Source organism: Diabrotica virgifera, chromosome 3, assembly GCF_917563875.1.
Source record: "Diabrotica virgifera virgifera chromosome 3, PGI_DIABVI_V3a".
Taxonomy (NCBI): domain Eukaryota; kingdom Metazoa; phylum Arthropoda; class Insecta; order Coleoptera; family Chrysomelidae; genus Diabrotica; species Diabrotica virgifera.
This window is the reverse complement of record NC_065445.1, coordinates 52,437,825-52,446,330: the sequence shown is the minus strand read 5'-3', so window position 1 is coordinate 52,446,330 and position 8,506 is coordinate 52,437,825.

The following is an 8,506-nucleotide window of genomic DNA, read 5'->3' as shown; positions in this document are numbered from 1 at the left end:
CAATCTGGTGGTACGGAGGCGATATTTATTGTCGTTTTCTGCGCTACTTCGATTGATAACTTAGTTTGTTTTTCGGTAGATGGCCCTAGTTCATCCGTGACATTTCTTTCTTTGCAATTCGGGAAGGCCCAAGCTATGGTAAATGGTTAAAGCGGAGAGAAGAGGATATGGGTTTACTGATGAGGGGAAAAAGATCTCCGAAACCGGTATAGACTCTTCCTGCACTCTCCGCTTTAACCAGAGTATTATGCAGCTGCTGCATTTTCGTTTTGCAAATAAATTGAGAATGTTTATACATTTTTGATTCATTTACTCTTTTGTTTGAGTATTAAGGAATCTTTCTTGTTGGAGCTTTACCACGCTGAGTAGATGAATTGTGAATTATTTAAAATTCTCTCATCTTAATTTCCTCGGCACCCTGTATGATTTATACATTTTTAAAATCTCAGGAGGTGTAACCAAAGAAAGTATTCCACCTGTTGACAATCTGGTGGTACGGAGGCGATATTTATTGTCGTTTTCTGCGCTATTTCGATTGATAACTTAGTTTGTTTTTTCGGTAGATGGCCCTAGTTCATTCGTGATATTTCTTTCTTTGCAATTCAGGAAGGCCCAAGCTATGGTAAATGGTTAAAGCGGAGAGAAGAGGATATGGGTTTACTGATGAGGGGAAAAAGATCTCAGAAACCGGTATAGACTTTTCCTGCACTCTCCGCTTTAACCAGAGTATTATGCAGCTGCTGCATTTTCGTTTTGCAAAGAAATTGAGAATGTTTATACATTTTTAAAATGAGTTTGTTTTACATGGATGTCTACTGCACGGCCTACAAGGATGCTTTCCTGTGATTGGTCCGTTCAAAGAAAAGTTGTCATTACCTGCGCTATCTGAGTTGATACTTTTTATATAATCCCTTTTTTGTATTCAGTTTATTTTTGAATTTCTAAAGCACTTTAATACAGTAAATTTTTGATATATGAAGGAGGGTCTGATTATTTACAGCTGAAATTTCATCACTATCATCACTTGACTGACACAACATCGCAAAAGCACAGTCTTTTTGTCATTAAAATTTCATTAAACTACACCATTTGATAGTGGTTTTAGCTCGACTGACAGCGCAGGTGACCTCCTTGCTATGTGCTGTCAACATCGACCGCGACTTAACTAGTAGCATCCACCGCGACCTACACCTCCACCTCGATCTACTTGTTCTGTTCTTACCCTTATGGGTATAATAGTACGTAAAATAATCCTACAGTAACACAATGGGGTGGCCAAGCTCCTTGATAGCCAGAGCCACTTTTCACAAGTTAAAATTTTTCGCGAGCCGCAATTAAAAACGCATTCAAAAAGTATGTAAAAAGATATGTACAATGTTTTTTAACAGAACTTTTATTTATTGAAAACAGAAATAAAATTACGAAATATTAAAATTTAATTACATTTGTTTTCCTTATTCTTCTTCTCGTTGTCCTTATACCCAATAAGAGAGTCGAACTTTGCTATCACCTCTCCATCTTTTACCCATTTCTTCCACGCCTTCCGGTCTTCTTCCCATTTCCTTCACTTGTTGCGCTGTTTTCCGTCTCTTGGTTCCGATTTCCTGGATTTCTTCCATCCACACCTTTCTAGGTCTGCTCCATCTTCTTTTCCCCTGTCTCTTGTCATCTGTCACCTTCTTTACTAGTCTGTTCTCGTTCATTCTAGTTATATGTCCAAACCAATTCAGGTTTCTTTTTTCAATTTTTTTCTCTATTGGTCCCTGTCTTAGCATGTTTCTAATGTTTTCGTTCCTTTCCCTGTCCAACATTTGTTTTCCATATTTTGGTAATTCTTTAAAATTTGGTGAATAATTTGTGGTAGCACTTTTCAGTAATTCTTTCATATGCTGGTTAGTTAATACTGATATGTGTTAGGATTTCACGAATTTTAAAATGGAATTAAATGTTCCATACAAGTACGTTGTTTCTAACATGGAAATAATTCGACAAGCATCCTTTTTTAATTTAGAGTATGTACTTCGATTTTGGTACAAATTTACAAAATTCGGTAATCGGCGTCGACTTATAGCTTTATTTTCGAGCTTGATTTTCTTGCGTCTCTATTAATTTTTATTCTCCAGATGTTGTTTGTGTCATATTATGGTAATAAAAAATTCACCTTATGGACCATGTTTATTTCAAATTAATTCAGAAAAAAATGAAGGGAGAATATTTTAAGTCTTGAAATAAATTTTGGACTTCGGTCAAAATTATTCTGGCTTTTTTATTTACTCGTTAAGTTTTTCTAGTTTAATATTGTAAAAAAAAATTTAAGTCGAGTAAAATGACTAAATATACAAATCGGTCTGGAGTGGGCTGATTACTGACTTCTTTGTCGCGTCACTCTTAATATTCTTTCGCGCAGTTTTCGATTTGTCATATCACTCTTAGCTTGGATGGAAATAGAATTTGTTATAATGTTGCATTTGGTCTTTCATATTTTTGTCAGTAATTTAAAAAACATTCTGAAACACACATGGAACGATAATAATTTTTTTAAATAATAACACAAAATTGAAAAGGATCTCGGGTACATTTATCGAGAGCCACAAGTAATTCTTCAAAGAGCCGCATGTGGCTCGCGAGCCACAGTTTGGCCACCCCTGAATAGTACCTATACTTCTTCTTATTTTTCTAGTTCTAGTTCTATGACCGTTATGAAACGTTAGACATCATGTTGGCTATCATATTTGCTATTGTGATTTTATTAGATTTTTCAGCCATGATGTTTACATGACCACGTTTTCCTTGGATCTTTTTCTGAAAAATCAGATATAAAAGTTCATATTTTTTAGGGTGTCTCATAATGTGATCAAAGTAATTCAGCTTGAATCTCTTAATTATATTGACTTTAAGTATGTTGTTTGATTCAGTTTAAAGACTTCTTTCTCATTTCAAGCTCTGTCGACACAGCTTATTCTTACTAGTCGTCTATATACCCACATCTCAAAGGCTTCCAAGCGTTTAAGCATAGTTTCACTTCCTTTCCACGCTCCCACTCCATACAGTAGGACTGGAAAGATATAGCAATATGTCATTGGAATGCAAAGGGCAATTGGCTCCGTGCGTCTCCCCTCTATTTACAGTAATTTACAGTCACGTGACACGCTGTCAGTTTTGTAAGGACGTTTTAGTATTGACTCTTATAGGATTATTTTGTTAAACTTGAATATTTTATTTTCTAGTGATAATAAACGAACACAAATTGTTAGAATTCATTAGTTATTCTTTTATAATGTCATTTATAGTTCAAAAAAAATATTTTTTGTAGTTAATAATGATTTATTGACATAATTTGTGATAGTGAGGTTAAATAGGACATACCGTATCCGTACTTTTTGGAGTCGATTCGGATTTATCAGAGCTAAAAAGTGTATGTAATATGTACAACACGTATAAAAACGTAATTAATATTATTATATCATGTGTATATTGCCACATCCTTTGTATACATATATAGATATATAGAAAAAGTTAACCCCTTTCATACTTATAACAGCCTTAATTAATTTTATTCTTTGATCTAATTTTTTTTGGAACGAGGAAAATAAAAGTATTTCACATCATTAGTTTTCTATGTATTTTTACAGTGAACAACACAGCAAATAACGTGATATGGCATTTTTTTAAATGTCCCTTTTAAACATACAATAAAGCGTCCTTACAAAGATTCAAGCAACCGCCACCATGAGCAGGTCGGTCGATTTTGCTTTGACACTTTAACTCTCGGAGCGAATACTGATCGTGACTGCAAAGTACGTTTCTCATTTTAAAGAAACGAGTTTCTTTACTCTGTCCATTGTGGCGTCTCCGACTTTTACACTGTCATCCTGTACCTATATAATTTTCATCTATCATCTATTTAGTTATCTTAACGTTGTGTTTTAATCCATACTGACCACAGGTTTGTTTGATTTTGTTCATTACACAGGTCAAAAGTGTTTCGAATGTCCAAATACATAAGTATGGTTCGGATTTAATTTTCTTGTATCATTTACAGGGTGTTTCATTAATAATTGTCCATATAGTAACTGGAGAAATGTTAGCACAAAATACGAAGATTTAACCTAAAACATTTAAATAAAATGCGGTCCCTTACTGAGTTACAGGGTGTTTTATCTAAAAATTTAAAAAATATTTTTGCTCAGCATTTTAAAACTATTCAATGTATCCTTGTCATTCTTGGCAGAAAGTTCGACTACCATACACCCTACTAAATCATGATAAACAAAGGTTTCTAGCTACTATCAGAGGCGTACGACAGGGGATAGTGGATAGTTGACCCTTCTCAAATTCTACGCCACTGGAGGAATTGCTATTTTAGTGCCGTTTTTATATTCTACAATACTTTCTACGTAAATAATATACTTTTCATTGGTAACGATAAAGTCATTATTTTTCGAGATATTTGAAGTTAAATATGAAACGGCACAGTTATTTTGATTAAATTTATATGATTCATGTCTAAAATTTAAAAATTATTTGTACCCAGTACTTTAAAACTATTTGGCGTATCCTTATCATACTTGGCAGAAAGTGTAAGTACTGTACACCCTACTAAAGATAAATAAACGTTTCTAGCTACTACCACAGGCGTACGACAGGGGCTGGTTGACCCTTCCCAAATTCTACGCCACTGACGAAATTGCTATTTTAGTGTAATTTTTTGATTTTCCAATACTTTTTATGTAAATAATATACTCTTCATTCGGAACGATAAAATGATTAATTTTCGAGATACTTGAAATTAAAAATGAAGCGACAAAATACAGTAATCAAAATAACAATGTAGTTTCATTTTTAACTTCAAATATCTCGAAAACTAATGACTTTATCGTTACGAATGAGGAATATAATATATTTTTATAGAAAGTATTGGAGAATGCAATAATTGAACTAAAATAGCAATTCCGCCAGTGGCGTAAAATTTGGGAAGGGTCAACTATTCACTTTCCCCCGTCGTACGCCTCTGGTAATAGCCAGAAACGTTGTTTTAACATAATTTAGTAGTTTGTACGTACAGTACCTATACTTCCTGCCAAGTATGAAAGGGATATGTTGAACAATTTTAAAATGTTGAGCAAAAGTAGTTTTTAAAGTTTTATATAAAACACCCTGTAACTCAGAAAGGAACCACATTTTATTTAAGAGTTTTAGGTTAAATCTTCGTATTTTGTGCTCGTTACTATATGGACAATTATTAATGAAACACCCTGTATATTCTTTTTTTATGAATTGGAAAATACCACAATTTTATTTGACAATAATATGCATTGGACGTTTCCATTTTCACCTCGGGCTATCGAAACATGAACACTATACCAAAGGGCTTGAAGCTTGAAGTTACCATCATCATATTCATAGACCAGGGCGCAGCTGTAAAAATATTAGTACATTTGGATGTTGAGAGGTGACTCATATTTTTTTGCAGAAGATGCTTGAAAATAACTCATTTAATATTATTTGAGTTATCCTCCCACTCAAAAAAGTCCGGAACATTGTTTAAATAATCAAAATGTCAAAAAATGAAGGAAAAATTCAATTATTTCTTCGTTTTTTGATTATAACTTTCCGAGAAAAGTTGTGCTGACATGAGAGTTGCGTAATTAAATTTACAATAATATAGGATTAGTTAAAAATTTTAAAAATTGTCAGCCTTGTTGCAAAATAGCAATAATTGCGAAAAAACCATAAAAAACAAGTATTCGAATTTTACGTTTTTCAACCATTTAAGCTGCATTGCGGACCTTCATATTTCACTCAGAAAATTTTTATGATACAACTAAAGAATAGAATAAACATAGAATAGAAATAAACATTAATTTTTGATGCTACGCGTAGAACAGCGGATACGTTTGCTCTGATATGGCATTCCAATGACCTTTGATAATGATTGATAAATTTTAATTTTTAGTACATTTCGATATAAATAAATAAATTTGTTTATTGCAAAATAAAAACACATACTCTGTCCTTTGAAATAACACTTTTTTTAGCAAAAACTTTCTTTGTTCATATATTTTAACTTATAGAATAAAAGTTTATTATTCTTAAACATATACAATTGTTTAAACAATATTTCACAAACAATAATCAAATTATTTTGATTTTTGTGGAATTAAAATATTAAAATACAACAAAATATAGAGTAAGAAAATAATATATTAGATACATATTGGAAGAAATTTTGGTGGAAATCAACTTGTGTGAATCGAACACCGCTGTCCTGCGCGTAGCACCAAAAATTATTGTTAATTTAAAAAAAACTCCTCGCCGTGGTAGTTAACCGATTTTAATTTTGTAAATTGCTGATGGAATGTACAGTATCCTTCTATAAGCAAAAAAAAATCAACTTGCTACCTGCTTTATTTTCAGTCCTGCAACATTTTGAAAAAATGAATTTTTTTTGAGAAAGCTGGATTGCAAAATTTATTTTGCAAAATTTATTAAACCCATCCTAATGAAATTTACAGTATTGTTTTATTATATTATATAGTTTTTCCGAATAAAATATGAAGGTCCTAAGTGAAGCATAAATGGTTGAAAAACGTAAAGTGCGAATACTTGTTTTTTATGGTTTTTTTTTCGCAATTATTGCTATTTTGCAACAAGGGTGACAATTTTTAAAATTTCTAGCTAATCCTATATTGTAGAAAATTTAATTATGCAACTTTTATGTTAGTATAACTTTTCTCGGAAGTGAATACTTTTAATGTTATATTCAAAAAACGAAGAAAAAAATCGAATTTTTCCTTCATTTTTTGCCATTTTGATTATTTAAACAATGTTCCGGACCTTTTTGAGTGGGAAGATAACTCAATTATTATTATACAGTGCTAGTCAAAAGTCCGTACCCCCCTCGTATCTTTTGAACGGTTACACCTATAATAGTGAAATTTGGAGGGAGGAAATAAACGGACGTAAGCTTCTTAACTAGTTATGACAGGTGACGTAATAGTGACAGATGACGTTACAGAGCCACTGTGACCGATAATTTTAAATAGGACCTTATGGCAAGTGATACCTCGTTTGAAAGGCATTTAAAATACCTATTCAGTCATACTAATTTTTTTGGGTTTAGGTTGATTTTGATTTTGGTGAATAAATTAAATAAATATAATATTGTAGTTTCGAATTTAATTAATAAAAATTCAAATGTCCGCCTATGGATTTTTTGTCAAAAAAGTTGACGTTTTTTAATTCTCTAGTAGTTTTTACGTCAACGTCAACCTGTTTGACAAGTAATCATAGGCGGAATATTGAATTTTTATTAATTAAATGCGAAACTACAATTTTATATTTATTTCATTTGTTCATCAAAATTAGCTTAAACTCAAACAAAATTAGTATGACTGAATAGGTATTTTCAATACCTTTCAAACGAGGTATCACTTGCCATAAGGTCCCATTTAAAATTAACGGTCACAGTGGCTCTGTAACGTCATCTGTCACTATTACGTCACCTGTCATGACTAGTTAAGAAGCTTACGTCCGTCTATTTCCTCCCTCCAAATTTCACTATTATAATTATAACCGTTCAAAAGATACGAGGGGGGGTACGGACTTTTGACTAGCACTGTATGAGTTAATTTCAAGCAATTTCTGCAAAAAAATATAAGTCACCTCTCAACGTCCATCTCAAAACAGATGCTCGCTGGACTATTCGAGCACAAGGTTGCAGATGTGAAGACGTTCACAAAACAATAAAATAAAATATCAATTACCTTTTAATAATTTTATTACAGTTTTTCCTATGTATAATACATTTTAACATTTCAGTAAGGGCCAATTTTTTGATTCAATACGTTGAACGTATCTATCCAAACTCGTTATAAGAATAAGATACTTCGATAAACTTATCTTTCATGATCAAGACATGATGATTTAAAGTACCAATCAAGACGCGTTAAATGTGAGAGAGAGACAAATATTATGTAGTAGAAGTAGAGACCTCAGCCTAAATCTTAAAAAACGAGTACCTACTAAAGTGTTATGTATTTTTTGTTCTTTTGTATAGTGTGGAGACATGAACTCTTAATAAACAATGCCTCAATAGGTTGCTAATCACGGCAGAATATACGTCTATGATTTAACAGGAGTTTGGATATAGTAGCAGTATTTTATCTGGTCGTTTATGTTGCTTCAGTTATTGCATTCAGAAACATATAGTAAGAAAATGTGGTCTTATACACCTAAAAATTATACAAATTAGCGTTTTAAGAAAGGACAAATTTCTGACAAATTAAAATTAATAAATATTAAGTATATTATCACGTGGTTTTAATAAAATCAAATTTTATTTTACTTTAAAATTTTTATTTATCTTTGTAATTGACAAAGTAATTAAAAAGTGCTGGCCAAAAACAACAAAATATACCATAGGATACAAAAACCTACAACAACAATAACATATATCATTCCCTACATAAAAACTTCTTAAATCAAAAGGAAATAACAAGGAAAC